The sequence below is a fragment of the Erythranthe guttata genome, chromosome 12, assembly GCF_056151865.1.
Source record: "Erythranthe guttata isolate IM_541 chromosome 12, IM_541, whole genome shotgun sequence".
Taxonomy (NCBI): Eukaryota; Viridiplantae; Streptophyta; class Magnoliopsida; order Lamiales; family Phrymaceae; genus Erythranthe; species Erythranthe guttata.
The window spans coordinates 6,785,117-6,805,797 of record NC_142544.1 but is presented as its reverse complement, the minus strand read 5'-3'; the positions used below and the strand labels follow the sequence as shown (position 1 = coordinate 6,805,797).

Below are 20,681 nucleotides of genomic sequence, written 5' to 3'. Positions count from 1 at the left end.
ATTTTTTATTTGGTTTGATTCTTATGTTGTTCATTTTTGTTATAAATCGTCTTTTATTTTTCGTATTTATTTGAATATGATCCGAAATGCCTCAAGTGTGAGAGCTCTGTTTGCCTGTAGTAGAAATTTAATCAGTAGCGATTACTTAGATAGGTGATTTATGTCAGGTGAATAAACAGTTAGATTCATATATGTAGTCATGTATAGTCATGGATACATATAACTTATACATGACTATAGAACTTGGGTCAGGTGAATATACCGTTATATGTATATACAGATATACACTACTGATTGTATGTATATACAATTATACAGTTATATACAGGTGAAATTGTTTATACGTTATTGTTTTAGTTTTTCCTCTTTCTTTGGTTGAGGGAGGGCGTCTCAAATCAGATCTACTGTTTTTTATTAAAAAAAAATATCAAATCTACTATGTTTTTTAAGATCTGTGAACAGTTAATATTAAACTCTTTTTCTTTGGATTAATTTGATTTTTTAATTTGTTTGATTCTTATGTTGTTCATTTTTTTTATAAATTATGTCTTTTATTTTTTGTATTTATTTGAAGATGATCCGAAATGCCTCAAGTGTGAGAGCTTTGTTTGCTTGTACTAGAAACTTAATCTATAGTTGCTACTTATATGGGTGATTTTGGTCAGGTGAATATACAATTATGTGTAGCCATATACAGTCATATATGTAGTCATGTATAGTCATGGATACATATAACTATACGTGACTATAGAACTTGTAGTATACAATAATCATTTGTAGTCGATTATAGTACAGTAAATTTATCAAAAAAAAACATGTTTTTTTTTTTTGTATTTTTCATGTAATCTAACTCGCATGTTCCATTTTGCTCTTTAACTTGTACTTTTGTGGTCACAGGTTTTGCTTTGTATAACATTATGAGATGCAAAGATTAAGACGCAGAGAAGTGCCATGTGAAGTTATATTCATGCTACAATACTCCAGACTTATGCCACTTACATAACTATAGATAATTGTAGATAACTATAGTCACGTGTAGTGACATATAGGTATATGTATGCTATGCGCTTTTTAATGTATAGTAATGCATGTTCATGTTTTGAAGATTATATGGACGTGATTGTGTTTTTTTTTTTTGGGTTAGTTGATTTAAAATATCAAGATTAAAATGCGTAAATTTTGTTGTTGGTGTAGATTAATTTTGGGATAAAAAGACATTACATGATTACATATGTAACTATACATGACTGTGGTATACTATAGTTAGGTGTAGTATACTATAGTCATGTATAGTTAATTGCAGTACAATAAATTTATCAAAAAAAATTAATAACTAAAAATTAAAAAAAATAACTAAAAACCAAATAAAAAAAATTAAAAATTAAAAGAATTATAAAAATTAAAAAATATTAAAAAAATATACAAAAGAGGGTATGTATAAAAAATAATTATAAAATAAACATTTATTTTTTTTATTTAAAAAAATCTATAAAAATGCTAAATGCAGGCCCAAAAATGCTAAATGCAGTTGGGCGTTATGCTGAATACAGAGGCGAAAATCTGAATGCAGTTGAACAAAAATTGCACTTAAGGGCACAATAGTACTTTTGCCTCTCCAAGAGTTAAGGAAGAATTTTAGGGGTGAACCTATCCCTATATATTTTGCATTTTAGGAGTGTATATCAAATGGAAACTTTTTTTTTCTTTTTAATTATATACATGGACGAAAAGTTCAGATCAGAATTAAACATTTAGCCGATCCATTCATCCGCACGTACAATTAGAACATATATAAGAGCAATAAAAAACCAACATTATCACTAATTAAAAATCAATCAGAAACCACACACAATTACTCATAATTATATTCCATGGTTGCATGCATGTAACATATTGATATGCATAATTGGGTCAACCCAATGGGCCTACAAATTACTTACCTACTGGCCACGAGCCCAATATCGAAGACCACTATCACCGAGACCCAATCACCTTCAAGTAAGGTTTGGGCCCGACAATCTCAACTAAGCTATAAATAAAGGTTTGAATTCATTCCTTAAGGTACGTCCTATTAACTGAGCAATACTATTAACTGTATTCTCTGGACTATTTCTATGTCAGTACGTCTGACTTGAGCGTCGGAGGGGTTTCCGCCGGATCAACCCCCGGCTTAGTTCATGTGTTCTATGATCGCAGGTACCTCAGGATCATCAAGTTGTCAAGCTACTGATCTGCTTTGCTCTCCCAGTTCATTTTCTACACCACCGTAGGTGATCTAAGTAATTAGCATCATCACATATAATCACTAATAGCAACATGCAGTAATTACTTAATGCGTACCTGCAATATGCAATTACACGTTCGTGATATTAATTAGTTGATCTTGAAAATAGTTAAGTGTAATTGATTGCTCTTATACAGTGGCGGATCCATGATGAAAATTCAGGGTATGTCGGTTGTGCCGAGTCCAAGAATCTACTGTATAGTGGGGTTAAAATTTTGGGGGTTCGGGGGCAGCGTCCCTGAAAAAAAAATTTGAACCTTCTTTTTGTTGGATAAATTAGGAGAAGGGAAAAAAAATTGAATTTTTTTTTTTTTTTTTGGATAAATTAGGAGAATAAAAATTTGTTGTATATTTTGAATTTTGGGTGGACTTAATAATAATATAGATATAATATAATGTGTTTTTGGGGAGAGGGGCTAAAAAACAGGAAAAAGTTTAGGACTATTTTTGTATATTTTGAATTTTGGGTGGACTAAATAATAATATAGATATAATATAATGTGTTTTTGGGGAGAGGGGCTAAAAATTAAAAGAAAAAAGTTAGGACTATTTTTACATATTTTGAATTTTGGGTGGACTAAATAGTAATATAGATATAATATAATGTGTTTATGGGAGAGGGGCTCAAAAGAAATTTAGACAAAAAAAATAAACAATACTTTTTTGTAACATGGTGGAGTCGAACTCATAACCTCATCTAACAACTTGGAGATCTTGGGGTGGTCCATGGCATACTCGGCCACCCCCTAGATCCGCCCCTGCTCTTATATATGCAATAATTTCAAATTAGTGAAGCGTTGATTGTTTAATTGCTCTTATATATGTTCGACTTCTTGATTAGTTTGGGGATGAACTAAACGTATGTACGTCTCGGTTTATCTTGAGAATAGTGTAATTGGACTTAGTTTTTTAAAAATATTTGAGCTTAATTATGGATAATAAATTGAAAATTTAGGTTCGGTTTGTTGTTGCATTAATTTGGAGATATTGTTCTAATTGCAATTAATTGCTAATTAAAGATTCTTAAATTGAGGAAAAATAGGTGCTTGATATATGCTTAAAGAATTGATGTACAATTGATCGACTGATTGAGGCTTGAACTGATCATTCGGGTTTACTTTAATTGCTTTGGTTAAGATTCAATTTTTTTGCAGGTGACTCAGATCGTAATTAATCGCTTACAAGTTATTTTTATGCTACAACCGGTGAAGATTATATTGAGATTTTTACTATTGATCTACACGCACCAATGCTGTTGTGTGTGTTTGTTTGCTTATAAAATGGTAAAGATTTACACACTGTATTTCAATTTTCACATGATATAAACCGGCTCATGCATTAGTTTACGATTTCTGTTGAGTGGAGCTGGTAATTTAGTTTTCTTTCTTTTAATTAGTTTATTTTCATAGACTTATTAATCTGATTTATTAAATTAGGGCAATGTAAAACAGTATATATTTCTTTTATATAAGTTGATTGTCAAACTTCCAAAACTCACGTATTATGTAATGGGGTGATTACAAATAAGCCCATCAATGGATACTTATTAATAAAGAGATCCAGATAAAAATCTTCTTTATCAATAAGTCCATATATGGTTCACATTTTTGTAAAGCATTAAAATAACCCCTCATACTTTAATATGCTTCAATTTTATTATTAACTTAATTTAACCTCAATTTGACCCCAAATTTTACAAATTATTCAATTTTGACCCAAAACTTTTTCTTTTCAAAATTTTCTTTTTTTGAAAAACTTTTTTTTTCCTGCCGGATTCCGGCGTTGACTTTTCAATTTTTTTTTTATTTTTTTTTCTTCCGGATTTTTTCGCCAGTTTCCGACGTTGACTTTTGTTTTTCTTTTCTTTATTTCTGTAACTTTTTTTTTCGTTAAAACAACATTATTGCTGTGATTGACTGTAATATTAACTATATTACTGTTGAACACAGTAAAATTAACTAAACTACAGTTTAACACAGTAATATTGCTATATTAATCTCTAACACAGTAATATTAACACAACAAAACTCATTATAATTGTGTAATAGAGTCATATTACTATATTGACCGTTCAACAAATGTAAACATAATAAAAAGTCAAAATAATTAATATTACTGTGAGTGACAGTAATATTACTATAACAACAGTAATATTACCGTCAACCATAGTTATATTACAATAATAGACAGTAATATTATTACGTTACTCCGTGAATAACTCAAACAAAAAAAATCCAAACAAAGTAATAATATTGATGTGGTTGACAACAATATTACTATAACAACAGTAATATTACCGTCAACCACAGTAATATTATTGTGTTTACAGTAATATTACAATAATAGACAGTAATATTATTACGTTACTCCGTGAATAACTCAAACAAAACAAAAAACCCAAAAAATAATAATATTGATGTTGTTGACAGTAATATTATTGTGTTTACAGTTATTTTACTGTCAACGACAGTAATATAATTACGTTGACTTGTCAACAAATCAAAAAAATTAAAAAAATAACAAAAAATAAAAAATAATAATATTACGTTAATTTACTGTCAACAAATTAACGGTTCACTATATGTCTATGTAAACAAATTATGAATAAATCATTAACTAACAAGTCTCGTAAATGGCTACCTAAGGTGATATCTGTATGTCTACGACACCACATGCAATTGACACACTCATCCGGTGAAAACTACTCGAAGGTTCTTCTACTTACCGTCTAATTATCAAAATAGCTCTGTCGAGTCAATCGCAATAATCACAGATAAAGCACATAAATTGATCAAGTTCATGCACTAACAATCATATAAAGTAGAAGAAATAATCATAAAATCATAATTGCACAATCTCAAGAAAACGGGTTCACCATCCCCACATAGGGTTCCAACAAAATCCTAGATTAAAAACTTAGCTATGCATAACGAAAAACATAATAAAAGTAATAAAAGTCATAGATTAAGAAAAGATAGGTGAAAGAAGAATTATGATGAAGAGTTGTCAATTCTCCGTCTTCGATTCTTCGTTCTCTCGCTCCTCTCGCTCCAAGGTTGTGTCAAAAGTCCCCTTTGATTCGTGCTTGGTTTGGGCTTAAATAGATGTCCCAACTTGGTAGATGATTCTAGGTTTCCTTGTGTGTTTAAAAGTCCAAAATTGTCTCCAGCGTGATTTGGCACGGCCGCGCGAAAATCAGTGCAATTCTCGCACGGCCGCGCGAGAATCGCCGAAACCTTCTGACCAATTTCTGCATTTGGCACGGCCGTGCCATTTTTAGGTGTAAATTTGGGACGGCCGTGCCGTGCCAATTCCTTCAGATTTTTGATTATTTCACTTTTGGCCCATATTTTCTTCAAAATTGCAGTTTTGACCCCAAACTTTTCCAAATCAGCAATTTGTACCTAGAATACCATAAATCAACTTTTTAAGAACCAATTATCGTTAAATCACACCAAAAGCTCAAATAAAAAGATACGATAAAGTGTAAAAATATACACTTAACACACCCCCAAACTTGATCTTTTGTTTGTCCTCAAGCAAAAACTAACAACTTTCACAGCAACACTCTCAACAAATGCCTCTCATCACATAGATTAATGGTCAACTTTTTTTTTTTTTTTTTTCAGAACTTGCAATTATCATGACAATTCTCAAAAATTTACAAGCTTGTAATTCATAGATACGTATTCACTCACCATTGCTAAAAACCACAAACCATGCTATCGCTTCAAGTATCCCATATTTGTACATTAAAAATGGAGAAAATTTATACTTACATAATAATATTCAACTCCAAAGACTCACCAAATTTCTTTACTCGGCTAGTATCAAATAATTGAGCTATTGGGATCGTTGGGACTTTTTGGCTTTCAAATGTTGGGCTTTTTTGATATCTGTATGTCTACGACACCACATGCAATTGACACACACATCCGGTGAAAACTACTCGAAGGTTCTTCTACTTACCGTCTAGTTATCAAAATAGCTCTGTCGAGTCAATCGCAATAATCACAGATAAAGCACATAAATTGATCAAGTTCATGCACTAACAATCATATCAAGTAGAAGAAATAATCATAAAATCATAATTGCACAATCTCAAGAAAACGGGTTCACCATCCCCACATAGGGTTCCAACAAAATCCTAGACTAAAAGCTTAGCTATGCATAACGAAAAACATAATAAAAGTAATAAAAGTCATAGATTAAGAAAAGATAGGTGAAAGAAGAATTATGATGAAGAGTTGTCAATTCTCCGTCTTCGATTCTGCGTTCTCTCGCTCCTCTCGCTCCAAGGTTGTGTCAAAAGTCCCCTTTGATTCGTGCTTAGTTTGGGCTTAAATAGATGTCCCAAGTTGGTAGATGATTCTAGATTTCCTTGTGTGTTTAAAAGTCCAAAATTGTCTCCAGCGTGATTTGGCACGGCCGCGCGAAAATAAGTGCAATTCTCGCACGGCCGCGCGTGAATCGCCGAAACCTTCTGCCCAATTTCTGCATTTGGCACGGCCGTGCCATTTTTAGGTGTAAATTTGGGAATGCCGTGCCGTGCCAATTCCTTCAGATTTTTGATTATTTCACTTTTGGCCCATATTTTCTTCAAAATTGCAGTTTTGACCCTAAACTTTTCCAATTCATCAATTTGTACCTAGAATACCATAAATCAACTTTTTAAGAACCAATTATCGTTAAATCACACCAAAAGCTCAAATAAAAAGATACGATAAAGTGTAAAAATATACACTTAACACACTCCCAAACTTGATCTTTTGTTTGTCCTCAAGCAAAAACTAACAACTTTCACAGCAACACTCTCAACAAATGCCTCTCATCACATAGATTAATGGTCAACTTTTTTTTTTTTTTTCAGAACTTGAAATTATCATGACAATTCTCAAAAATTTACAAGCTTGTAATTCATAGATACGTATTCACTCACCATTGCTAAAAACCACAAACCATGCTATCGCTTCAAGTATCCCATATTTGTACATTAAAAATGGAGAAAATTTATACTTACATAATAATATTCAACTCCAAAGACTCACCAAATTTCTTTACTCGGCTAGTATCAAATAATTGAGCTATTGGGATCGTTGGGACTTTTTGGCTTTCAAATGTTGGGCTTTTTGGTTCGAGGTAGGAGATATGGGTATAGGTGGCTATGCTTCTTGAATTGAGATGATTACGCCAAATTTTGATAGATAGGCGTTTGAAACAATGAATTCACCTCTAAGGACTTTAATACACTCGATTCTTAAGAGTTCAAAAGTCTCCACTTTTGCTCTTAAGACAATGGATCGAGCTTTCAAAACAGTTCAACAACTAGTCCTTACTTCCCCTTCTAGTCTCTTCTTCTTCTTTTTCTTTCTCTTTTTTTTTTATTATTTTTTTTTATATTTCTTTTTTTTTTCTTTTTTTTTTCTTTTTTTTACCGAAGAAGAAGAAGGACCTTATAAAAAAATTCGACCGAACTCCAAGGGTTAATTTTTCAAAAATCTTCCACTTATTCTACCTTATACGCATTGGCTAAAAGAAAGAACACCGTTTCTCCAAGGCTCAATCAAGGTTCGAATGATAAAAATTTAAAGGTAGGCTTGAAAGGCTCAAACGGTTCAAAGATGGCCCAAATCACTTCCCAATTTACTCAACAATTTAATATTTCACTTTGTAAATTCATAAGACAAGTTCTAAAACCGAATAGCATATGATATAACATAAATTAACTCAAATTTTAAAACACAAAACTTTCAACCAAAGCAACGCATAATTCGAGATTCCTAACAATGACTCATTCTTACGACACTTTGAATCAAAAGCTCATCAAAATTCGATCAAAATCAAGATAAAACAAGCAATTTCATCATTAAACATCGACCATCTTTCATCATCATGATTCATTGAAGCATTTATCTCAAGCAAATTTTTTTTTTAAAAGCAATAAATAAACTAAAACAACTCAAATAATAAAAAAAAAATCCTAAGGCATGCAAACTAAAAAATTAAAGCACATAAAGAAGTAATTATCCACCCCCAAACTTAAAATTTACATTGCCCTCAATGTAATTACCACGAAGTTTAAGGATAGAATACACCTGAATAAGTCGTTTTGGCCATGTCCGGGCTGCTCTTCCACCCTCGCCTTTATTATGCTTCAGTTGAGGTTCGCACGGCCGTATGAGATTTTGAACTATTTTGCGCACGGCCGTGCGAAACTTGAATTCTGGGTAGTAGCCTATTGTTTCTCGGACGGCCGTGCGAGAATTCAGTGTAAATTCCGCACGGCCGCGCCCCTTCTCAATTTTGGGCAGTAGCCTCTCCGATTTTCCACACGGCCGTGCTGGATTCAAGCCTTTTTTGGTGCGGCCGTGTGAAGTGCAAAATTGCACTTTGACCCCTGAAAATAAAAAAAATTGCTTATTTAATTAGCTTGCATGCTTATAAAATAAATAAATAAAATAAAACAAAAAAACATAAATAATAAAAAAAAAACAAAAATCTCGGGTTGCCTCCCGAGAAGCGCTAAGTTTATAGTTTTCAGCCAGACTTTGTTCCTTCTCTTCAATTCCTTGGCTTTTGAACCCATCTCCTAACTTCCTTTTGGAGAAAGTCTTGAATAAATGGGTTGATCCGATTCTTCTTTCGACTGGTTCGCTTAGGAATGCCCTTTAATTTATTCTTCTTGATGTCATGAGGCGTGCCATCATCGTCTTTTATCACGGTGTTTTGAGTAGGTGTTGTAACCAACTCAACCTTTTTCTTTTGTTCTCCTACATGCACATTAGTATCCACAAAAAAATTTAAATCATGTAATTTAACAGGAAAAAGTTTAGAATCACTTACCTCATCAAGAAGATAACATCCATTAGCCGTAATAGGCTTTTCATCTACCCGGTACACCTTGAAGATCACTGTTTCTTCCCCCACACTCATTCTTAGCTCTCTCTTTCCTACATCAATAATTGACCTACCGGTTGCTAAGAATGGGCGTCCTAAGATAAGGGGAATATTTTCATCTTCCTCTATGTCTAGTACTAGAAAATCGGCCGGGAGTATGAACTTATCTACCTTGACCAATACATCTTCAACTATACCTAAAGGGTGAGTAAAAGATCTATCGGCTAGCTGCAAGGTCACGGAAGTAGGCTTAATTTCTCCTAAATTCAATTTCTCATAAATTGATAAAGGCATTAAATTTACGCTCGCCCCTTGATCACAAAACGCCCGCCCAAAATACCTAGTACCTATTGTGCATGGAATGGTACAACTGCCCGGATCTCTAAGCTTCGGTGGAATTTTATTTGCAAGGATAGCACTACTTTGCTCATTGAGGTCTATGATTGCTGCACACTCCGGAAGCCTCATCTTCTTCGATACAATCTCCTTTATAAACTTAACCCAATTTGGCATATGCTTAAGTGCCTCAACAAAAGGAATATTAACATGCAACTTTTTAAGATAATCCAAAAATAACTGAAATTGCATATCAAGCTTGGAGTTTGAAAACGTTGAGGGAAAGGTACCTGGGAGTAGATTCACTTACTGCGATCTTTGTGTTGCTTGGCCTGACCTCGGTCTTTTCTTTGGCCTCCTCTACAATAGGCGGTGGTGCAACGGACTTCTTAGGACCTTCCTCTAATTGCCTCCCATTGCGCAAACTTACTGCATTGCACTGCTCGATGTTGCTCTTTCGAGGATCTTCTGTATTCGACGGCAGTGCTCCCGACGGCCTCGCGTTTAGCTGGGTTGCAAGTGGACCCATTTGTGTCTTCAAATTTCGAATGGAAGCTTGAGTGGATGTCATGAATTGAGCTAAGATGTTTGCTAGATCTCCACCTTGAGGTGGAGCTTGAGGCGGATTTTGGAATCCGGGAGCTGGCCTTTGTCCTTGTTGATTTCCTCCCCATCCAAAGTTGGGGTGATCTTTGCATCCCGGATTATAAGTGTTGGAGTACGGGTTCCTCTGTTGTCGATTAGTGTCATGCACATAATTTAGAGACTCCGTTCCTTCTACGCACTGGTTGGGAACTTGGACTGCATGGACTTGCTGAGTTTGCAATGCTGCTACTTGCTTTGATAGCTAGTCTAATTGGGCAGTGATTGCGGTGACGCCTTCTAACTCCAAAATTCCTCCCGTCTTTATGGCTCCACTATTTGACCTGTCCGATGCCCGCATGTATTTATCCCTAGCGATTCGCTCCAAAAGTTCGTATGCTTCGTCATAGGTCAAGCTCATGAACATACCGCCAGCTGCTGAATCGAGCACCGTTCTCGAATTATCTTGCAACCCGTTGCCGCCACTCTTGAAGACCATGATTGGGGCATCTCTGAATTAATTGTTTGAACCGCTCCCACGTCTCGAATAACGCTTCACCGGCATCTTGTATGAAATTTTGTATTTCTCTCCGGATTATCTCATTTTTTGTTGGGGAGTTGTATGTGTTCATGAAGAGTTGTGCTAGTTGGGGCCAAGATGAGATGGAGTGCGGTGCACGAGTTTGTAACCAGTCTCGGGCTGCCCCTTGTAAAGAGTGCTTGAACAGGCGGAGTTGCAGTGCTTCGGGTGATACTCCTTTCATCTTGTGCGAATCACATGTTTCGAGGAAGTTGACCAAGTGGAGATGCGGATCTTCATGAGCTAATCCGCTGAATAACCCATTGTTTTGGAGCATAGTAAGGAGTCCCGCTCGAATTTCGAAATTGTTGGCTTCAATGGGGGGCTGCTGGATGCTCGATTGAAACCCATTGAGTGTTGGAACGGTGTACTCATGCAATGCTCGTTGACGAGATGGTGGATTAATTAGCAGAAGTTGCTCTTGCTCGTTGACGATATTTCCTGCCGCATTCGGTAGGCGCCCTTGGTCATCTCCCCTACGATTATTCTCTTCTTCCATTCGCATAAAAAGTACCTAAACAAAAATAATAAAAATAAAATAAGCAAAGAAAATAATTAAATAAAATAAATAAAACGGCTGAAGTAAGAAAAATTGCTCAAATTTAATATTAGGATAAATAGATAATTTAGCCGTATTCCCCGGCAACGGCGCCAAAAGCTTGTTGGGTGCTAAATACCAACACGCAAGTGCACGTATCGCAAACAAGTAGTAAAAGTAGACTCGTGAGAGTCGGATGTCGATCCCACAGGGAATACTCAAATTATCTAATCCTAAGTACCAAATTCTAACAATTATGATTTTTATCCAGCCTACGCAAAGTTGTCAAATAAAATCAATTAAACAATTAAACTAATTATGAAAGCAATTAAACACGAGAAAATATCAATAAAAACGGACCTAGGATTTTATCTTCCCCCTATGCAAGAATTGCTCACCCAAAACCCCTCAATTATGCAATATCTGATTCATGATTATTAACCCGAGACACTAATTTACTCATAACCCGCTGTCGCGTGTATTGTGAATCTATTATTCATAAACGGTTCACTATATGTCTATGCAAACAAATTATGAATAAAGCATTAACTAACAAGTCCCGTAAATGGCTACCTAAGGTGATATCTGTATGTCTACGACACCACATGCAATTGACACACTCATCCGGTGAAAACTACTCGAAGGTTCTTCTACTTACCGTCTAATTATCAAAATAGCTCTGTCGAGTCAATCACAATAATCACAGATAAAGCACATAAATTGATCAAGTTCATGCACTAACAATCATATCAAGTAGAAGAAATAATCATAAAATCATAATTGCACAATCTCAAGAAAACGGGTTCACCATCCCCACATAGGGTTCCAACAAAATCCTAGATTAAAAACTTAGCTATGCATAACGAAAAACATAATAAAAGTAATAAAAGTCATAGATTAAGAAAATATAGGTGAAAGAAGAATTATGATGAAGAGTTGTCAATTCTCCGTCTTCGATTCTTCGTTCTCTCGCTCTTCTCGCTCCAAGGTTGTGTCAAAAGTCCCCTTTGATTCGTGCTTGGATTGGGCTTAAATAGATGTCCCAACTTGGTAGATGATTCTAGGTTTCCTTGTGTGTTTAAAAGTCCAAAATTGTCTCCATCGTGATTTGGCACGGCCGCGCGAAAATCAGTGCAATTCTCGCACGGCCGCGCGAGAATCACCGAAACCTTCTGCCCAATTTCTGCATTTGGCACGGCCGTGCCATTTTAAGGTGTAAATTTGGGACGGCCGTGCCGTGCCAATTCCTTCACATTTTTGATTATTTCACTTTTGGCCCATATTTTCTTCAAAATTGCAGTTTTGACCCCAAACTTTTCCAAATCATCAATTTGTACCTAGAATACCATAAATCAACTTTTTAAGAACCAATTATCGTTAAATCACACCAAAAGCTCAAATAAAAAGATACGATAAAGTGTAAAAATATACAGTTAACACACCCCCAAACTTGATCTTTTGTTTGTCCTCAAGCAAAAACTAACAACTTTCACAGCAACACTCTCAACAAATGCCTCTCATCACATAGATTAATGGTCAACTTTTTTTTGTTTTTTTTCAGAACTTGCAATTATCATGACAATTCTCAAAAATTTACAAGCTTGTAATTCATAGATACGTATTCACTCACCATTGCTAAAAACCACAAACCATGCTATTGCTTCAAGTATCCCATATTTGTACATTAAAAATGGAGAAAATTTATACTTACATAATAATATTCAACTCCAAAGACTCACCAAATTTCTTTACTCGGCTAGTATCAAATAATTGAGCTATTGGGATCGTTGGGACTTTTTGGCTTTCAAATGTTGGGCTTTTTGGTTCGAGGTAGGAGATATGGGTATAGGTGGCTATGCTTCTTGAATTGAGATGATTACGCCAAATTTTGATAGATAGGCGTTTGAAACAATGAATTCACCTCTAAGGACTTTATTACACCCGATTCTTAAGAGTTCAAAAGTCTCCACTTTTGCTCTTAAGACAATGGACCGAGCTTTCAAAACAGTTCAACAACTAGTCCTTACTTCCCCTTCTAGTCTCTTTTTCTTCTTTTTCTTTCTCTTTTTTTTTTATTATTTTTTTTTCTTTTTTTTTTTTTCTTTTTTTTTACCGAAGAAGAAGAAGGACCTTATAAAAAAATTCGACCGAACTCCAAGGGTTAATTTTTCAAACATCTCCACTTATTATACCTTATTATACCTTATACACATTGGCTAAAAGAAAGAACACCGTTTCTCCAAGGCTCAATCAAGGTTCGAATGATAAAAATTTAAAGGTAGGCTTGAAAGGCTCAAACGGTTCAAAGATGGCCCAAATCACTTCCCAATTTACTCAACAATTTAATATTTCACTTTGTAAATTCATAAGACAAGTTCTAAAACCGAATAGCATATGATATAACATAAATTAACTCAAAATTTAAAACACAAAACTTTCAACCAAAGCAACGCATAATTCGAGATTCCTAACAATGACTCATTCTTACGACACTTTGAATCAAAAGCTCACCAAAATTCGATCAAAATCAAGATAAAACAAGCAATTTCATCATTAAACATCGACCATCTTTCATCATCATGATTCATCGAAGCATTTATCTCAAGCAAAATTTTTTTTTTTTAAAAGCAATAAATAAACTAAAACAACTCAAATAATAATAAAAAAAATCCTAAGGCATGCAAACTAAAAAATTAAAGCACATAAAGAAGTAATTATCCACCCCCAAACTTAAAATTTACATTGCCCTCAATGTAATTACCACGAAGTTTAAGGATAGAATACACCTGAATAAGTCGTTTTGGCCATGTCCGGGCTGCTCTTCCACCCTCGCCTTTATTATGCTTCAGTTGAGGTTCGCACGGCCGTATGAGATTTTGAACTGTTTTGCGCACGGCCGTGCGAAACTTGAATTCTGGGCAGTAGCCTATTGTTTCTCGGACGGCCGTGCGAGAATTCAGTGTAAATTCCGCACGGCCGCGCCCCTTCTCAATTTTGGGCAGTAGCCTCTCCGATTTTCCACACGGCCGTGCTGGATTCAAGCCTTTTTTGGTGCGGCCGTGTGAAGTGCAAAATTGCACTTTAACCCCTGAAAATAAAAAAAATTGCTTATTTAATTAGCTTGCATGCTTATAAAATAAATAAATAAAATAAAACAAGAAAACATAAATAATAAAAAAAAACGAAAATCTCGGGTTGCCTCACGAGAAGCGCTAAGTTTATAGTCTTCAGCCAGACTTTGTTCCTTCTCTTCAATTCCTTAGCTTTTGAACCCATCTCCTAACTTCCTTTTGGAGAAAGTCTTGAATAAATGGGTTGATCCGATTCTTCTTTCGACTGGTTCGCTTAGGAATGCCCTTTAATTTATTCTTCTTGATGTCATGTGGCGTGCCATCATCGTCTTTTATCACGGTGTTTTGAGTAGGTGTTGCAACCAACTCAACCTTTTTCTTTTGTTCTCCTACATGCACATTAGTATCCACAAAAAAATTTAAATCATATAATTTAACAGGAAAAAGTTTAGAATCACTTACCTCATCAAGAAGATAACATCCATTAGCCGTAATAGGCTTTTCATCTACCCGGTACACCTTGAAGATCACTGTTTCTTCCCCCACACTCATTCTTAGCTCTCTCTTTCCTACATCAATAATTGACCTACCGGTTGCTAAGATTGGGCGTCCTAAGATAAGGGGAATATTTTCATCTTCCTCTATGTCTAGTACTAGAAAATCGGCCGGGAGTATGAACTTATCTACCTTGACCAATATATCTTCAACTATACCTAAAGGGTGAGTAAAAGATCTATCGGCTAGCTGCAAGGTCACGGAAGTAGGCTTAATTTCTCCTAAATTCAATTTCTCATAAATTGATAAAGGCATTAAATTTACGCTCGCCCCTTGATCACAAAACGCCCGCCCAAAATACCTAGTACCTATTGTGCATGGAATGGTACAACTGCCCGGATCTCTAAGCTTCCGTGGAATTTTATTTGCAAGGATAGCACTACTTTGCTCATTGAGGTCTATGATTGCTGCACACTCCGGAAGCCTCATCTTCTTCGATACAATCTCATCTCCTTTATAAACTTAACCCAATTTGGCATATGCTTAAGTGCCTCAACAAAAGGAATATTAACATGCAACTTTTTAAGATAATCCAAAAATAACTGAAATTGCATATCAAGCTTGGAGTTTGAAAACGTTGAGGGAAAGGTACCTGGGAGTAGATTCACTTACTGCGATCTTTGTGTTTCTTGGCCTGACCTCGGTCTTTTCTTTGGGCTCCTCTACAATAGGCGGTGGTGCAACGGACTTCTTAGGACCTTCCTCTAATTGCCTCCCATTGCGCAAACTTACTGCATTGCACTGCTCGATGTTGCTCTTTCGAGGATCTTCCGTATTCGACGGCAGTGCTCCCGACGGCCTCGCGTTTAGCTGGGTTGCAAGTGGACCCATTTGTGTCTCCAAATTTCGAATGGAAGCTTGAGTGGATGTCATGAATTGAGCTAAGAAGTTTGCTAGATCTCCACCTTGAGGTGGAGCTTGAGGCGGATTTTGGAATCCGGGAGCTGGCCTTTGTCCTTGTTGATTTCCTCCCCATCCAAAGTTGGGGTGATCTTTCCATCCCGGATTATAAGTGTTGGAGTACGGGTTCCTCTGTTGTCGATTAGTGTCATGCACATAATTTAGAGACTCCGTTTCTTCTACGCACTGGTTGGGAACTTGGACTGCATGGACTTGCTGAGTTTGCAATGCTGCTACTTGCTTTGATAGCTTCTCTAATTGGACAGTGATTGCGGTGACGCCTTCTAACTCCAAAATTCCTCCCGTCTTTATGGCTCCGCTATTTGACCGGTCCGATGCCCGCATGTATTTATTCCTAGCGATTCGCTCCGAAAGTTCGTAAGCTTCGTCATAGGTCAAGCTCATGAACATACCGCCAGCTGCTGAATCGAGCACCGTTCTCGAATTATCTTGCAACCCGTTGCCGCCACTCTTGAAGACCATGATTGGGGCATCTCCGAATTAATTGTTTGAACCGCTCCCACGTCTCGAATAACGCTTCACCGGCATCTTGTATGAAATTTTGTATTTCTCTCCGGATTCTCTCAGTTTTTGTTGGGGAGTTGTATGTGTTCATGAAGAGTTGTGCTAGTTGGGGCCAAGATGAGATGGAGTGTGGTGCACGAGTTTGTAACCAGTCTCGGGCTGCCCCTTGTAAAGAGTGCTTGAACAGGCGGAGTTGCAGTGCTTCGGGTGATACTCCGTTCATCTTGTGCGAATCACATGTTTCGAGGAAGTTGACCAAGTGGAGATGCGGATCTTCATGAGCTAATCCGCTGAATAACCCATTGTTTTGGAGCATAGTAAGGAGTCCCGCTCGAATTTCGAAATTGTTGGCTTCAATGGGGGGCTGCTGGATGCTCGATTGAAACCCATTGAGTGTTGGAACGGTGTACTCATGCAATGCTCGTTGACGAGGTGGTGGATTGATTAGCAGAAGTTGCTCTTGCTCGTTGACGATATTTCCTGCCGCATTTGGTAGGCGCCCTTGGTCATCTCCCCTACGATTATTCTCTTCTTCCATTCCGATAAAAAGTACCTAAACTAAAATAATAAAAATAAAATAAGCAAAGAAAATAATTAAATAAAATAAATAAAACGGCTGAAGTAAGAAAAATTGCTCAAATTTAATATTAGGATAAATAGATAATTTAGCCGTATTCCCCGACAACGGCGCCAAAAACTTGTTGGGTGCTAAATACCAACACGCAAGTGCACGTATCGCAAACAAGTAGTAAAAGTAGACTCGTGAGAGTCGGATGTCGATCCCACAGGGAATACTCAAATTATCTAATCCTAAGTACCAAATTCTAACAATTATGATTTTTATCCAGCCTACGCAAAGTTGTCAAATAAAATCAATTAAACAATTAAACTAATTATGAAAGGAATTAAACACGAGAAAATATCAATAAAAACGGACCTAGGATTTTATCTTCCCCCTATGCAAGAATTGCTCACCCAAAACCCCTCAATTATGCAATATCTGATTCATGATTATTAACCCGAGACACTAATTTACTCATAACCCGCTGTCGCGTGTATTATGAATCTATTATTCATAAACGGTTCACTATATGTCTATGCAAACAAATTATGAATAAAGAATTAACTAACAAGTCTCGTAAATGGCTACCTAAGGTGATATCTGTATGTCTACGACACCACATGCAATTGACACACTCATCCGGTGAAAACTACTCGAAGGTTCTTCTACTTACCGTCTAATTATCAAAATAGCTCTGTCGAGTCAATCACAATAATCACAGATAAAGCACATAAATTGATCAAGTTCATGCACTAACAATCATATCAAGTAGAAGAAATAATCATAAAATCATAATTGCACAATCTCAAGAAAACGGGTTCACCATCCCCACATAGGGTTCCAACAAAATCCTAGATTAAAAACTTAGCTATGCATAACGAAAAACATAATAAAAGTAATAAAAGTCATAGATTAAGAAAAGATAGGTGAAAGAAGAATTATGATGAAGAGTTGTCAATTCTCCGTCTTCGATTCTTCGTTCTCTCGCTCCTCTCGCTCCAAGGTTGTGTCAAAAGTCCCCTTTGATTCGTGCTTGGTTTGGGCTTAAATAGATGTCCCAACTTGGTAGATGATTCTAGGTTTCCTTGTGTGTTTAAAAGTCCAAAATTGTCTCCAGCGTGATTTGGCACGGCCGCGCGAAAATCAGTGCAATTCTCGCACGGCCGCGCGAGAATCGCCGAAACCTTCTGCCCAATTTCTGCATCTGGCACGGCCGTGCCATTTTTAGGTGTAAATTTGGGACGGCCGTGCCGTGCCAATTCCTGGAGAGTTTTGATTATTTCACTTTTGGCCCATATTTTCTTCAAAATTGCAGTTTTGACCCCAAACTTTTCCAAATCATCAATTTGTACCTAGAATACCATAAATCAACTTTTTAAGAACCAATTATCGTTAAATCACACCAAAAGCTCAAATAAAAAGATACGATAAAGTGTAAAAATATACACTTAACAACCAATGTGCGTTTAAGTCCCTTGTCATGTCCCTCTTTGCCATATATATATATATATATATATATATATATATATATATATATATATATATATATATATATATATATATATATATATATATATATATATATATATATATATATATATATATATATATATATATATATATATATGGAGAATTACACTTTTGGTCCCTCATGTTAGGCCCAATTTCGCTTCTAGTCCCCCATGTTCCAAAGTGAACAAAGTTCACCTCCAAGTTTCAATTTTGATTTCTTTTGGTCCCCGCCGTTACATGTCCGTTAGCAAGTAACGGAAAACACCATTTTGGGGCGAAAATGAAAATTTTAATTTTTTTGGGGGTTCGAAAAATATTAGAAATTTAAAATAGACTACTTATAATTAAATATTTAATAATATTAAGTATAATGAAATTTATTTAGTTAATCTATTTTTTTATTATTAAAAAAATAATCATAAGTAGTATAATTAAAACTAATATTAACTATAATTCATAATAATTTATTTAGATAATTTATTTTTCTGTTATTAAAAAAAATAATTATAAGTAGTATAATTATAATAATACTAAGTATAATTATAAATAATTTTTTAGCTATTTTTTTTATTAATGTTTTTATTATAAGTAGTATAATTAAAAATAACTTGTTTAGTTAATTTTTTTTATTATTAAAAAAATAATATAAGTAGCATAATTATTATAATATTAAGTATAATTATAAATAATTTGTTTAGTTTATTTATTTTTTTGGTATTAATTTTTTTTATCATAAGAAGTATAATTAAAAATAATATTTTTTTTTGAGTAAATTAAAAATAATATTAAGTATGATTAAAAATAATTTGTTTAGTTATTTTTTTATTATTAAAAATTTAATTATAAGTAGCATAATTATAATAATATTAAGTATAATAAAAAATATTTTGTTTTTATAATTTATTTTTTACTATTAAAAATTATTAGTAGTTAAATTTATAATTATTTTTCAGCCCTAGAAAAATTTTAAATTTAAATTTTCACCCCAAAATAGTGATTTTCGTTACTTGCTAGTGGACATGTAACGGCGGAGACCAAAAGTGTTTAAAATTGAAACTTGGAGGTGATCTTTGTTCACATTGGAACAAGGGGGACCAAAAGTGAAACTAGGCCAAACATGAGGGACCAAAATTGTAATTCTCCCTATATATATATATATATATATATATATATATATATATATATATATATATATATATATATATATATATATATATATAATATTCCAATTCTGATCCAAATAATTTCAGAAAAATCGGAAGTCGAATTTTGAAATTCAGATTGAACAATATTTTTCCAAAATCGAAAAATTTCGGATCAGAATCGGCTGCAATCGAAATTTCTATTCCAATTTCTACCCGTAGTTGAGGCTGTTTTTTTAATTTAATTTACTATTTAATTCTATTATATTACAAAATTAATGTTAACAATATACATGACAAAATTGTTATAGTTGCACTTTGACCAATAATTCTAACTCCGGTATATTTTTTAAGTGATTTCAAATTTCTCTTTCCATTTAAGGTATATGCGTCATTTTAGGATATATATGTTTTTTTTTCAATTTCACCCGATTTTAAATTTAGGGGGTTTTCCTCATAAATCTCTATTACCCAAAAACGTTTTCTATTCGGTCTCTATACGTTTTTTCTTTGTCTGCACTCACTACTTTTAACTTTCACTTACACATCACTCCGTACCTCACATAAAAAGTTTGGAATGTAGCACCCCCCTTCTATACGGGCGATAAATCAAACCGGTTTATCGGAATATTCAATAAACTAGCGGAAGCAAAGGATCTCTTTGTAATTTTTTTAAAACTTTGGAGTGGGGCGAAAATGCAATTATCAAAAATATCCTCTTTGCACTTTCAAAGAAAAACTTTTCTTAGGTTATTCTAGCCGAATAAAGTTTTCGTTTAGAAATAAGTTTCGAGGGGAGATTTTTTTTTTCTTGTTCGAGTGCTACAGTATTACTATCGGTTTCGGTTTGAGAAAAGATCAGAGTTTTAGAAAGGTTATTTTGGTGAATAAATCAGAATTCACTAACGGACGCGTGAAAATAGCAAATTACGAAACTTACTATATCAAAATAGGAGTTAAGTACGATTCATACCGGAAAATGAGTTCAAAAGGGTACGAAAAGAAAATATTACGGTTTACTATTACATCACCAAAAGAAAACCCAAAATAGATGGCATCGTTCATAGGTCCTCGTACAACTTCCAACAAAACCCCAGGCAAGACCTCGATCCGCTACTCGACCCATCCCGGTTGATGACTACTAGTGCTACTACCTGCAATTAAAGGACATGTATATGAGCTATAAAGCTCAGTAAG

At 34.8% G+C, this 20,681-nt stretch overlaps 2 non-coding genes across 2 annotated transcripts; both read left to right on the top strand.

Annotated features, from left to right (window-relative positions):
* Window positions 1-10,591: 10,591 nt before the first annotated feature.
* On the top strand, window positions 10,592-10,698 carry LOC148766336 (small nucleolar RNA R71). The gene has a single exon (XR_016035156.1). It is a non-coding gene; the product is annotated as a small nucleolar RNA R71 (small nucleolar RNA).
* Window positions 10,699-16,219: 5,521 nt separating this feature from the next.
* On the top strand, window positions 16,220-16,326 carry LOC148766335 (small nucleolar RNA R71). The gene has a single exon (XR_016035158.1). It is a non-coding gene; the product is annotated as a small nucleolar RNA R71 (small nucleolar RNA).
* The last annotated feature ends 4,355 nt before the right edge of the window (window positions 16,327-20,681 follow it).